Source organism: Topomyia yanbarensis, chromosome 2, assembly GCF_030247195.1.
Source record: "Topomyia yanbarensis strain Yona2022 chromosome 2, ASM3024719v1, whole genome shotgun sequence".
In the NCBI taxonomy this organism is placed as follows: domain Eukaryota; kingdom Metazoa; phylum Arthropoda; class Insecta; order Diptera; family Culicidae; genus Topomyia; species Topomyia yanbarensis.
The window spans coordinates 256,882,380-256,898,042 of NC_080671.1; positions in this window are offsets into that span (position 1 = coordinate 256,882,380).

Genomic DNA, 15,663 nt, shown 5'->3' on the forward strand with positions numbered 1-15,663 from the left:
ATTTTATCAAATGATGCACTGTTTAACGTTTGTAAAACTCATCGAAGATACTAACCCTCTGAAATTGGCGGTTTCAAAATGATGTTATCTTGACCTTAAATTACTGTTTTTGAACATTTGACCTATACATATAATTGGTCATACAACAAAAATGAAATTCTCATCAAAATCGATCAGGACCTGCTAGAGTCGAATGGAAATCGTCATTTTTCATAAATTTATCTCTACATTCGGAAAGTGTTATCCTCGTTATTAATCATATTACGTTTTCATCTCAACTCGACGTATTCCCAAAATAAAAACCTGCTTTAATCCACCTAGTGGTGCAATTGTGCTTTTCTCATTTGTCCAGACTACGATCCCATGGCTGGTTATGTTCAATACAATGGTGGAAATGAATATTACATGTTCAGTACGATTTGCACATACGTACAATGGATCGACAGCCACGATCTTGAGATACTATGTGATACTGAAACATCGCTTGAAACCAGCGGCGGATCATGGAGAAAGATCCGGGAGGTCCGGGTCCTGCCGAAAATTTTCAACTTGTTAAGAAATTTTAAACTAGTTTTAATTTTAAAGTAGTAACCCCTCACTGCATACTCCCTCCGGGCCGGTATGATTGACGATTTTTAGAGTGATTGCATAACCTTTCTATATGAGAAAGGCAAAAATGTACCAAAGTCCAAAAAAATCAATTTTTGTCAAACATTATTTTTTTCGAGTTTACATCAAATCTCAATGTTTCATGCATTATAAAGTCATTTGGCATCAAAAATACAAATTTGATTTTGAAAATTTTTCATTTCAGTTTATATGGGAATTTGCTGTGTGATTGCACTCTTCAAATCGTAACTCCGGAACCAGAAGTCCAATCAATAAAAATTCAATTGCAGCCGATGGGAAGGTTGTACCTTTCATTTGAGACTAACTTTGTGCAAATCGATCCAGCCATCTCTGATTAACAGAGGTCACATTTTTTTCCACGTACACACATATACACGCACATACATACACACACAGACATTTTCCGATCTCGACGAACTGAGTCGATTGGCATATGACACTCGGCCCTCCCGGTCGGGATTAGATTGACGAATTTTAGAGTGAATGAGAAAGGCAAAAACATGTTTAGCAAATGTTGAAAGTTATGCATTTTTTTGGTGAGCAGTTCTATGTTTCATAGACATTAAATCAATTTTAACTTTGCTTTCTATTAAATAAAGACCCTTATTACAGTATATCTCTACAAAAGCGAGCTCAATTTGAAAAGAAATCTGAGGATTATGATTGATTACAGAACTCTGGAATTTTCTATTGGAATGTTTTCAGGCAGGAATTTGACATTGATGCTGTTAGACAACTGTGAAATCAAGACCAATAGATCAGTTACATATCAGGACCCCATTCCGACAATTTATCAAAAGTCCTCATGATGTTTACAACAACAGGTTATCAATGTACGGATCAGATAATTGTTATTGTAATATTGAATTAAATCAGTCAGCATCAATAAATTTTCAACTTCAATCCAATGTTTTTTTGTGTGGTGGGAGGGGGAGTTGTATGGTGTTAAACCCCAAAACCTTCTCTTGGCTACGCCATTGCTTGGAGTTATTTACTTCGCTTTCATTTTCCGATATGTTTCAGATCAATCCGATGGTTATAAGTTAGAAAAATTGCAGTCAGAAAGTTCGTACAAATGAACATTTTTGCACTGATAAGTTATCAAGTTCCTTCCAGACAACTTGGAAGTGTTCGGTGATTATATCTAGCGGTTGTAGATAGAAAAATTAAATACATAATTCATTTTATCGAAATAATGTTTGGCTTATTTCAATGGATTATTACTATATTGAACAATAAATAGGCGACAAAGAGTAATCCACAAACAACAAGCCATAACTTTTAAAGTATTCAAAATAGATATTTGAAGTCTTCAGTAAAGTTATTCGCAAAAGTAAGAGCTACAAATTTACTGAGGGCATCATTTCGATATAATCACTTCCGAGAAAATTTGTGAAAATATCTCACTTATAGGGGGATTAATCAGCAAAAGCACAGTACCAAAAGAAAGGGCATATTGCCTCCATTATATTCTCCGAAGATACTATTGAACTAAAATAAGCCGTTTTGGCGTTAATAATAGAAAACATGTTTTTGGTCATATTTCTGGCAATGGAAAATGGAAATCTTTCGTCCGCATTTAATGTTAAATATCTCTTTTGATAATAGTCCGATTTCAACAAGCTATAGCTAGGTATTCGTACAAGCTACCTAAAAATATATAAATTGTTAATCTATGTTGTCAATTTCGGCAGCTAATTAAAAAAAACTGAAAAAAACGCCATTTTTACGCATTCAAACATTCATATCTTGGAAACTAAACATCAGAATCAAAAACAAATTAATAGCGTTCTTACTGTTTAATAGTTCTTTCATTTAAAATTGGTTTGGATAAGATCGGTTCAGGCATTGCTGAGAAACACGAATGAGAGTTTGTCCGTTACATACACACACAGACATTGTCCCAAATCGTCGAGCTGAGTCGATTGGTATATAAGACTCGGCCCTCCGGGCCTCGGAAAAAATCTTGAAAGTTTGAGCGAATTCTATACATTTCTTTTATAAGAAATGTAAAAAGGAACTGTTCAAGAACTCATTATACGAATGAGAAATATGAAAATAGGTTATTGGGATACATGTTTAGAAAAATAAAAGTTTTCTTCAATTTATAGTTTTTATGTTAATTTGTTCTATTTTTATTTGAGTGTAATCTACTGAAAACAGCATGATGGTATCTGCTACAATAACTATTGGGTTATTTGCCCTAGCATGTAATCCATATATTGAAGTTTCATTTATAGAAAAAAATTGCTTCTGAAACATCTGAAAAGATTCCGTTAAAAAACTGAAAAAATGTATTAATAAACATAGTTTAATAGTGAATACCAAAAAATATTTGCTTAAATTTCTTATTTCATGGAAAGCATCAGATATATAACTCCTCCCTAGGGCCAACCAAAAACAGAACGACCAACAAGAGATTGCCTCATCACAACATAGCACAAGTTCATAAGGCGATCAGTTCAGCAGTCACATGACTATCGGATAACACACGAGGAAATTGGTTCCATGTGGAGAGCCAACGAGCAAAAGATTGGACTAGAAGTTTATTGCTTACACTGGTTATATGCTGGAACAGTGCAGTGACCTGAAAGCCGCTGAAAAAGACGACCATGACAGGGGCGTATAAGGCTTGAGAATTATGAACTAGCATGTTAGAGGCAGTGTAAAATGATATCCAGGAGTTGAAAAGCGGCACGATGTGAACCACCACGTGATTGTGATGATGAATGGAAAAAACTGCATTCAGAATGGTTGGATGGCCATATACGGCTTATCTACAGACTCGACTGCGATAATTATAAAGACATAACGCGCCTCAATATCCCTTATAAGCTACTCTTCCGTGTTCTGTTTAGCAAACAACGGCCATTGACATAATATTTTGTCAGTGATTACCAAAGCGGATTACGAGAAGACAAACGAAGGACCATTTTCTTATGACAACGCTACTTGCGGGCTGGTAATCAAATCAAAAGATAAATGAAAATATGGAGATGCACTCGAAAATACGATACACTGTAGTGTACGAAGAAACGAAATCATAATTGCATGCTTATTGGTTTCGTGAAAGACTTCGGAAATGGCGTTGATCACAGATTAGGCAAAGACGACGAAATATAAGTTCTGCCAAACTCCTACTAAAGATTTACTACTAAATACTATGACGAAAAGAAAATACAATATGATCCTGAAGCATGAGCAACGAGCTGTACGGTTTATACACGCATGCTTACGTCGAGAGGTTTTTGGGCACCCGCTAGAGTGATTAGTAGACAACTTGCAAGACGTCGTCGACTTTTTTATATCTCACAATGATTTTTTATGGATTTTTCCACCAGTTAATAATACTTTTTTATTGATTTTACTTATTTTTTGTTTTTTGTTCAGTTGTAAAACATTTCACTGAAACATTTTCGAGTTTTGGATCCTCAAGAAAAAATTTATTGGTCTTATAACAACTGAAGCAAGGCAACTTTATAGAAAGTGGCCTGTTAAAATTGAAACAGTTGGTGTATTGAGATCCTGCTTGAGATTTTAACAAAATTTTCTCAACATAATTCCAAAAATTTACACAAAAACTCAGATACATGCTCTGCGAATGTAGAACCGATATGCTACTTCTTATCAGGTACAGTGCTCTTTGTGGTCAGTTCCGGAAGCTTTTGACTACAATTTGCATATAATGTCTTCAAGAGAAAGACATTTGACCTCGTGCAAAAGTTTCAAAAAAGTAATGTTTTCATAAATTGTCACGCGATAGAAAAAAAGAGAATTAATTCTGCACACTAGAAATGAAAAACCGAGTATGATGACCACAATGGCAAAACCTCAATATGTGCAGTATAACCCGATTCCAAGTAATGTTAGTCTGCTGAGGAGAAGGTGTCATCGTGTCGTCGAAGGGGTACCGGAAACTGCGCCAGAACTTCATAAAGGCTTTCAAAGCTAATCCAGGACTTTTGGGCATGGTTGTGGGAAATTTTCTTCAAGCATGGGACTATCAAACAATCGAACTGGACCGTAAAGCAAAACATTACGGCCAAAATTGCGGATCTCAAAGACGTATGATCAGCATCTGAACAAATTCTATAAATGCAACAAAAGGCTGATGAAATGAATGTCAAATTTGACTCTAAACAACTTCCAAAACAGAAACTTTATGATTCCAAAGATCACTGAGATGTTCCCAAGAAGTAAAAAATTGTTGTTGCGGACAGTTTTGCCGGACAAAGTTTGTAATCTGGCAGTAAATTTGCAGTTATGGCCGCAAGACTCCGATTTCCATCACAACCAACAGTATGAACCGAATTATACATCAACGATGGTCTGAAAAGCGTCTAGTGGCTAATTAGGTCTCACAAGGGCCCTCCCAAGTTTTTGCCAGATGTTGCGAGTAGCCATTACAGTAAGAATGTGCAATAGCTGTGCCAGGATAATGACATCAACGTCCATGAGAATGGGTTGAACTCCCTAAACTGCCCGGGATTCCACACAATCGAAGTATATCTATACACTCTATAAATACATACACGCAGAAAAATCAGGCCTTTTTGAAACAACAAAAGTTTAGTTAAATTTTAAACTTGACGAATAACTGCTTCAAACTGTTCTCGAAAGTACAAATTTTGTTTAATACTTCTGTTTGCATTTTAAATAGAAACATTGTTGGAACAAAATAAAATTTGTTAGATCTAACTGTTCCCTTAGTTAAAACCCAACAGAATCTTTCTTCGATTTCAACTAAATTTGTTGTTTTAAATGTTTTAAAAAAATTTCCAATGAGCTCATCTGTAAAAAAAATCCAAAATAAAGACATCAATTTTATAAACTTCAAAAAAATTCTATTGCAAAAAACGTGAGTATTATTTTGCGCTGGAGACCATGATACATTTTTTCAAGGAAGTTGAAAATATTTAATGATATTTTTTACATTTAGGAAATAAATGAAACAACGTAAATTTCAAAAACAAAATAAAATAACTGTTTTACAATCGAATCTCTACAAGAAATCTAACTCATAATGACGGCTTAACACAGCTGAAAGTTTTTAAGCTATTAGACCACCCCCCCCCCCCAAGAGGAAAAGCCTGTGCACGCCTATGGATACAACATGCTCCGCCACTTCCCAAATCGCTGCCCAGCAATTCCTACCTTTAGCCAAAAGTGCACGGTAAACATGTGATCCTGGCGGTGGAGGATGGTCGCAAGGGAGAAGACCCTTCCGTACCATTACCACCTATGCCGGAATATAACGGAACTACCAGTACCGCAAAGTAGTTCATGGTCCCCGTTAAACGTCAGCGGAAAAGAATAATATAGCCAATGTTATTGGCGGAGCAATATTCTAGCTCACTATTTTTTTCATACCTACTCGGATGGTATACAATATCAAGTAAAAGCTGCTCGATTTCTTAATATATGATTCAATTAGTTATTTATAAACATTAAAAATGCTCAAAAAATTTGAAGTTCATGTGCCAACAACTTACCATTAAAACTCACTTCCATGAAGTAGCAAAATTTTCTAGACTGATTCATCGACGGACCCCCATGTGCATTGAAAATGTCCTAAACTATTGATTTACAAGTCTCAACAACTTGCTTTTCAATATAAAACCACAGAGAATAGACATATAAGCTAGAACAAACTTTCCCGAAAAACCTGTAAACATTTAAATGAAAATACGGTGAAAATCATCATCACATAAAGATTTGTATGCGTGAGTCACCATTGAATCCAAGTTTGCACACAAGTCCCGTATAGCATTTGCTGGCCGATCGAAGCGCCGACCAGTGGCAAGTTGCTACTTTTGTGATTTCAAAGCGACAGTTTTTTCTTACACAACTTCTTGAAAACTTTACTTGTATGTCAGTTCTTAATGATAAAACTCACTCCAATAAAGTAGACACATTGGGGGACCCCCCTGTGCATTGAGAATATCCAATTTTAGAATTTTTGGAATTTTAGAATTTTTAAAATTTTTGCAATTTTAGAATTTTTGGAATTTTAGAATTTTTGGAATTTTTGAAATTTTTGAAATTTTAGAATTTTTAGAATTTTGGAATTTTTGGAATTTTAGAATTTTTGGAATTTTTGGAATTTAAGAATTTTTAGATTTTTTAGAAGTTTTAGAATTTTTAGAATTTTTAGAATTTTTAGAATTTTTAGAATTTTTAGAATTTTTAGAATTTTTAGAATTTTTAGAATTTTTAGAATTTTTAGAATTTTTAGAATTTTTAGAATTTTTAGAATTTTTAGAATTTTTAGAATTTTTAGAATTTTTAGAATTTTTAGAATTTTTAGAATTTTTAGAATTTTTAGAATTTTTAGAATTTTTAGAATTTTTAGAATTTTTAGAATTTTTAGAATTTTTAGAATTTTTAGAATTTTTAGAATTTTTAGAATTTTTAGAATTTTTAGAATTTTTAGAATTTTTAGAATTTTTAGAATTTTTAGAATTTTTAGAATTTTTAGAATTTTTAGAATTTTTAGAATTTTTAGAATTTTTAGAATTTTTAGAATTTTTAGAATTTTTAGAATTTTCAGAATTTTTAGAATTTTTAGAATTTTTAGAATTTTTAGAATTTTTAGAATTTTTAGAATTTTTAGAATTTTTAGAATTTTTAGAATTTTTAGAATTTTTAGAATTTTTAGAATTTTTAGAATTTTTAGAATTTTTAGAATTTTTAGAATTTTTAGAATTTTTAGAATTTTTAGAATTTTTAGAATTTTTAGAATTTTTAGAATTTTTAGAATTTTTAGAATTTTTAGAATTTTTAGAATTTTTAGAATTTTTAGAATTTTTAGAATTTTTAGAATTTTTAGAATTTTTAGAATTTTTAGAATTTTTAGAATTTTTAGAATTTTTAGAATTTTTAGAATTTTTAGAATTTTTAGAATTTTTAGAATTTTTAGAATTTTTAGAATTTTTAGAATTTTTAGAATTTTTAGAATTTTTAGAATTTTTAGAATTTTTAGAATTTTTAGAATTTTTAGAATTTTTAGAATTTTTAGAATTTTTAGAATTTTTAGAATTTTTAGAATTTTTAGAATTTTTAGAATTTTTAGAATTTTTAGAATTTTTAGAATTTTTAGAATTTTTAGAATTTTTAGAATTTTTAGAATTTTTAGAATTTTTAGAATTTTTAGAATTTTTAGAATTTTTAGAATTTTTAGAATTTTTAGAATTTTTAGAATTTTTAGAATTTTTAGAATTTTTAGAATTTTTAGAATTTTTAGAATTTTTAGAATTTTTAGAATTTTTAGAATTTTTAGAATTTTTAGAATTTTTAGAATTTTTAGAATTTTTAGAATTTTTAGAATTTTTAGAATTTTTAGAATTTTTAGAATCTTTAGAATTTTTAGAATTTTTAGAATTTTTAGAATTTTTAGAATTTTTAGAATTTTTAGAATTTTTAGAATTTTTAGAATTTTTAGAATTTTTAGAATTTTTAGAATTTTTAGAATTTTTAGAATTTTTAGAATTTTTAGAATTTTTAGAATTTTTAGAATTTTAAGAATTTTTAGAATTTTTAGAATTTTTAGAATTTTTAGAATTTTTAGAATTTTTAGAATTTTTAGAATTTTTAGAATTTTTGAAAATTTTGGAATTTTTAAAATTTTTGAAATTTTAGAATTTTAGAATTTTTGGAATTTTAGAATTTTTGGAATTTTAGAATTTTTGGAATTTTAGAATTTTTGGAATTTTAGAATTTTTGGAATTTTAGAATTTTTGGAATTTTAGAATTTTTGGAATTTTATAATTTTTGGAATTTTAGAATTTTTGGAATTGTAGAATTTTTGGAATATTAGAATTTTTGGAATTTTAAATTTTTTGGAATTTAAGAACTTTTGGAATTTTAGAATTTTTGGAATTTTAGAATATTTGGAATTTTAGAATATTTGGAATTTTAGAATTTTTGGAATTTAGAATGTTTTGAATTTTAGAATTTTTGGAATTTTAGAATTTTTGGAATTTTAGAATTTTTGGATTTTTAAAATTTTAGATATTTTGGAATTTTAGAATTTTTGGAATTTTAGAATTTTTTAAATTTCAGAATTTTTGGAATTTTAGAATTTTTAGTTTTAGAATTTTTGGAATTTTAGAATTTTGGAATTTTAGAATTTTTAGAATTTTTGGAATTTTAGAATTTTTGGAATTTTAGAATTTTTGGAAATTTAGAAATTTTGGAATTTTAGAATTTTTGGAATTTTACAATTTTTGGAATTTTAGAATTTTTGGAATTTAAGAATTTTTTTTGGAATTACAGAATTTTTGGAATTTTTGAATTTTAAAATTTTTGGAATTTTAGAATTTTTGGAATTTTTGGAATTTTAGAATCTTTGGAATTTTAGAATTTTTGGAATTTTAGAATTTTTGAAATTTTAGAAATTTTGGGATTTTAGAATTTTTGGGATTTTAGAATTTTTGGAATTTTAGAATTTTTGGAATTTTAGAGTTTTTGGAATTTTAGAATATTTGGAATTTTTGGAATTTTTGGATTTTTAGAATTTTTAGGACTTTAGAATTTTTGGGATTTAAGAATTTTTGGAATTTTACAATTTTTGGAATTTTAGAATTTTTTAAATATTAGAACTTTTTGAATTTAAGAATTTTTTAAAATTTAGAATTTTTGGAATTTTAGAATTTTTGGAATTTTGGAATTTTTGGAATTTTAGAATTTTTGGATTTTAGAATTTTTGAATTTTAGAATTTTTGGAATTTCAGAATATGTGGAATTTTAGAATTTATGGAGTTTTAGAATTTTTGGAATTTAAGAATTTTTGGAATTTTAGAATTTTGCAATTTTAGAATTTTTGGAATTTTAGAATTTTTGGAATTTCAGAATTTTTGAAAATTTGGAATTTTTAGAATTTTAGAATTTTTGGAATTTTAAAATTTTTGGAATTTTAGAATTTTTTGAATTTTAGAATTTTTGGAATTTTAGAATTTTTGGAATTTTAGAATTTGTGGAATTTTAAAATTTTAGAATTTCTGGAATTTTAGAATTCTTGGAATTTTAGAATTTTTGGGATTTTAGAATTTTTGGAATTTTAGAATTTTTGGAATTTTAGAATTTTGGAATTTTACAATTTTTGGAATTTTAGAATTTTTGGAATTTTAGAATTTTTGGAATTTAAGAATTTTAGAACTTTTGGAATTTTTGGAAATTTAGAATTTTTGGAATTTAAGAACTTTTGGAATTTTAGAATTTTTGGAATTTTAGAATCTTTGGAATTTTAGAATATTTGGAATTTTCGGAATTTTAGAATTTTTGGAATTTTAGAATTTTGGAATTTTAGAATTTTTGGAATTTTAGAATTTTTGGAATTTTAGAATTTAAGAACTTTAGAATTTAAGAATTTTAGAATTTTTGGAATTTTAGAATTTTTGGAATTTTAGAATTTTTGGAATTTTAGAATTTTTGGAATTTTAGAATCTTTGGAATTTTAGAATATTTGGAATTTTTGGAATTTTAGAATTTTTGGAATTTTAGAATTTTTGGGATTTTAGAATTTTTGGGATTTTAGAATTTTTGGAATTTTACAATTTTTGGAATTTTAGTATTTTTTGAATTTTAGATTTTTTTGAATTTAAGAATTTTTTGAAATTTAGAATTTTTGGAATATTAGAATTTTTGGAATTTTAGAATTTTTGGAATTTTAGAATTTTTGGAAATTTAGAATTTTTGGATTTTAGAATTTTTGAATTTTAGAATTTTTGGAATTTCAGAATATTTGGAATTTTAGAATTTTTGGAGTTTTAGAATTTTTGGAATTTTGGAATTTTAGAATTTTTGGAATTTCAGAATTTTTGGAAATTTGGAATTTTTAGAATTTTAGAATTTTTGGAATTTTAGAATTTTTGGAATTTTAGAAGTTTTGGAATTTTAGAATTTTTGGAATTTTAGAATTTTTGGAATTTTAAAATTTTTGGAATCATAGAATTTTTAGAATTTTAGAATCTTCGGAATTTTAGAATTTTTGGAATTTTAGTATTTTTGGAATTTTAGAATTTTTGGAATTTTATAATTTTTGGAATTTTAGAATTTTTGGAGTTTTCGAATTTTTGGAATTTTAGAATTTGTGGAATTTTAAAATTTTAGAATTTCTGGAATTTTAGAATTCTTGGAATTTTAGAATTTTTGGGATTTTAGAATTTTTGGAATTTTAGAATTTTTGGAATTTTAGAATTTTGGAATTTTAGAATTTTTGGAATTTTAGAATTTTTGGAATTTTAGAATTTAAGAATTTTTGGAATTTTAGAATTTTTGGAATTTTAGAATTTTTGGAATTTTTGAAATTTTAGAATTTTTGCGGAATTTTGAAAATTTTGGAATTTTAGAATTTGTGGAATTTTAGAATTTTTGGAATTTTAAAATTTTTGGAATTTTAGAATTTTTGGAATTTTAGAATTTTTGGAATTTTAGAATTTTTGAATTTTTGGAATTTTAGAATATTTGTAATTTTAGAATTTTTAGTATTTTTGGAATTTTAGAATTTTTGGAATTTTAGAAATTTTGGGATTTTAGAATTTTTGGAATTTTAGAACTTTTGGATTCTTTGGAATTTTAGAATTTGTGGAATTTTGGAATTTTAGAATTTTTGGAATTTTAGAATTTTTGGAATTTTAAATTTTTTGGAATTTTAGAATTTTTGGAATCTTTGGAATTTAAGAATTTTTTGGAATTTTAGAATTTTTGGAATTTTAGAATTTTTGGAATTTTAGAATTTTTGGAATTTTAGAATTTTTGGAATTTTAGAATTTTTGGAATTTTAGAATTTTTGGAATTTTAGAATTTTTGGAATTGTAGAATTTTTGGAATTTTAGAATTTCTGGAATTTTAGAATTTTTGGAATTTTAGAATTTTTGGAATTTTAGAATCTTTGGAATTTTAGAATTTTTGGAATTTTAGAATTTTTGGAATTTTAGAATTTTTGGAATTTTAGAATTTTTGGAATTTTAGAATTTTTGGAATTGAAGTATTTTTGGAATTTTAGAATTTTTGGAATTTTAGAATTTTTGGAATTTAAGAACTTTTGGAATTTTAGAATTTTAGAATTTTTGGAATTTTAGAATAATTGGAATTTTAGAATATTTGGAATTTTAGAATTTTTGGAATTTTAGAATTTTTGGAATTTTAGAATTTTTGGAATTTTAGAATTTTTGGAATTTTAGAATTTTTGGAATTTCAGAATTTTTGGAATTTTAGAATTTTTGGAATTTTAGAATTTTTGGAATTTTAGAATTTTTGGAATTTTAGAATTTTGGAATTTTAGAATTTTTGGAATTTTAGAATTTTTGGAATTGTTGAATTTTTGGAATTTTAGATTTTTTGGAATTTTAGAATTTTTGGAATTTTAGAATTTTTGGAATTTTAGAATTTTTTGAATTTCAGAATTTTTGGAATTTTAGAATTTTAGAATTTTTAGAATTTTAGAATTTTTGGAATTTTAGAATTTTTGGAATTTAAGCACTTTTGGAATTTTAGAATTTTTGGAATTTTAGAATTTTTGGAATCTTAGAATCTTTGGAATTTTGGAATATTTGGAATTTTTGGAATTTTAGAATTTTTGGAATTTTAGAATTTTTGGAATTTTGGAATTTTAGAATTTTTGGAATTTTAGAATTTTTGGAATTTCAGAATTTTTGGAAATTTGGAATTTTTAGAATTTTAGAATTTTTGGAACTTTAGAATTTTTGGAATTTTAGAAGTTTTGGAATTTTAGAATTTTTGGAATTTAAGAACTTTTGGAATTTTAGAATTTTCGGAATTTTAGAATCTTTGGAATTTTAGAATATTTGGAATTTTCGGAATTTTAGAATTTTTGGAATTTTAGAATTTTGGAATTTTAGAATTTTTGGAATTTTAGAATTTTTGGAATTTTAGAATTTAAGAACTTTAGAATTTAAGAATTTTAGAATTTTTGGAATTTTAGAATTTTTGGAATTTTAGAATCTTTGGAATTTTAGAATATTTGGAATTTTTGGAATATTAGAATTTTTGGAATTTTAGAATTTTTGGGATTTTAGAATTTTTGGGATTTTAGAATTTTTGGAATTTTACAATTTTTAGAATTTTAGAATTTTTTGAATTTTAGATTTTTTTGAATTTAAGAATTTTTTGAAATTTAGAATTTTTGGAATTTTAGAATTTTTGGAATTTTAGAATTTTTGGAATTTTAGAATTTTTGGAAATTTAGAATTTTTGGATTTTAGAATTTTTGAATTTTAGAATTTTTGGAATTTCAGAATTTTTGGAATTTTAGAATTTTTGGAGTTTTAGAATTTTTGGAATTTTAGAATTTTTGGAATTTTGGAATTTTAGAATTTTTGGAATTTCAGAATTTTTGGAAATTTGGAATTTTTAGAATTTTAGAATTTTTGGAATTTTAGAATTTTTGGAATTTTAGAAGTTTTGGAATTTTTGGAATTTTAGAATTTTTGGAATTTTAGAATTTTTGGAATTTTAAAATTTTTGGAATCATAGAATTTTTAGAATTTTAGAATCTTCGGAATTTTAGAATTTTTGGAATTTTAGTATTTTTGGAATTTTAGAATTTTTGGAATTTTAGAATTTTGGAATTTTAGAATTTTTGGAGTTTTCGAATTTTTGGAATTTTAGAATTTGTGGAATTTTAAAATTTTAGAATTTCTGGAATTTTAGAATTCTTGGAATTTTAGAATTTTTGGGATTTTAGAATTTTTGGAATTTTAGAATTTTTGGAATTTTAGAATTTTGGAATTTTAGAATTTTTGGAATTTTAGAATTTTTGGAATTTTAGAATTTAAGAATTTTTGGAATTTTAGAATTTTTAGAATTTTAGAATTTTTGGAATTTTTGAAATTTTAGAATTTTTGTGGAAATTTGAAAATTTTGGAATTTTAGAATTTGTGGAATTTTAGAATTTTTGGAATTGTAGAATTTTTGGAATTTTAGAATTTTTGGAATTTTAGAATTTTTGGAATTTTAGAATTTTTGTAATTTTAGAATTTTTGTAATTTTAGAATTTTTGGAATTTTAGAATTTTAGAATTTTTGGAATTTTAGAATTTTTGGAATTTAAGCACTTTTGGAATTTTAGAATTTTTGGAATTTTAGAATTTTTGGAATTTTAGAATCTTTGGAATTTTAGAATATTTGGAATTTTTGGAATTTTAGAATTTTTGGAGTTTTAGAATTTTAGAATTTTTGGAATTTTAGAATTTTTGGAATTTTAGAATTTTTGGAATTTCAGAATTTTTGGAAATTTGGAATTTTTAGAATTTTAGAATTTTTGGAATTTTAGAATTTTTGGAATTTTAGAAGTTTTGGAATTTTAGAATTTTAGAATTTTTGGAATTTTAGAATTTTTGGAATTTAAGAATTTTAGAATTTTTGGAATTTTTGGAAACTTAGAATTTTTGGAATTTAAGAACTTTTGGAATTTTAGAATTTTTGGAATTTTAGAATCTTTGGAATTTTCGGAATTTTAGAATTTTTGGAATTTTATAATTTTGGAATTTTAGAATTTTTGGAATTTTAGAATTTTTGGAATTTTAGAATTTAAGAACTTTAGAATTTAAGAATTTTAGAATTTTTGGAATTTTAGAATCTTTGGAATTTTAGAATATTTGGAATTTTTGGAATTTTAGAATTTTTGGAATTTTAGAATTTTTGGGATTTTAGAATTTTTGGAATTTTGGAATTTTAGAATTTTTGGAATTTCAGAATTTTTGGAAATTTAGAATTTTTGGATTTTAGAATTTTTGAATTTTAGAATTTTTGGAATTTCAGAATATTTGGAATTTTAGAATTTTTGGAGTTTTAGAATTTTTGGAATTTTAGAATTTTTGGAATTTTGGAATTTTAGAATTTTTGGAATTTCAGAATTTTTGGAAATTTGGAATTTTTAGAATTTTAGAATTTTTGGAATTTTAGAATTTTTGGAATTTTAGAAGTTTTGGAATTTTAGAATTTTTGGAATTTTAGAATTTTTGGAATTTTAGAATTTTTGGAATTTTAAAATTTTTGGAATCAGAATTTTTAGAATTTTAGAATCTTCGGAATTTTAGAATTTTTGGAATTTTAGTATTTTTGGAATTTTAGAATTTTTGGAATTTTAGAATTTTTGGAGTTTTCGAATTTTTGGAATTTTAGAATTTGTGGAATTTTAAAATTTTAGAATTTCTGGAATTTTAGAATTCTTGGAATTTTAGAATTTTTGGGATTTTAGAATTTTTGGAATTTTAGAATTTTTGGAATTTTAGAATTTTGGAATTTTAGAATTTTTGGAATTTTAGAATTTTTGGAATTTTAGAATTTAAGAATTTTTGGAATTTTAGAATTTTTGGAATTTTAGAATTTTTGGAATTTTTGAAATTTTAGAATTTTTGTGGAATTTTGAAAATTTTGGAATTTTAGAATTTGTGGAATTTTAGAATTTTTGGAATTGTAGAATTTTTGGAATTTTAGAATTTTTGGAATTTTAGAATTTTTGGAATTTTAGAATTTTAGAATTTTTGGAATTTTAGAATTTTTGGAATTTAAGCACTTTTGGAATTTTAGAATTTTTGGAATTTTAGAATCTTTGGAATTTTAGAATATTTGGAATTTTTGGAATTTTAGAATTTTTGGAGTTTTAGAATTTTTGGAATTTTAGAATTTTTGGAATTTTGGAATTTTAGAATTTTTGGGATTTTAGAATTTTCGGAATTTCAGAATTTTTGGAAATTTGTAATTTTTAGAATTTTAGAATTTTTGGAATTTTTGGAATTTTAGAAGTTTTGGAATTTTAGAATTTTTGGAATTTAAGAACTTTTGGAATTTTAGAATTTTTGGAATTTTAGAATCTTTGGAATTTTAGAATATTTGAAATTTTCGGAATTTTAGAATTTTTGGAATTTTAGAATTTTGGAATTTTAGAATTTTTGGAATTTTAGAATTTTTGGAATTTTAGAATTTAAGAACTTTAGAATTTAAGAATTTTAGAATTTTTGGAATTTTAGAATTTGTGGAATTTTAGAATCTTTGGAATTTTAGAATATTT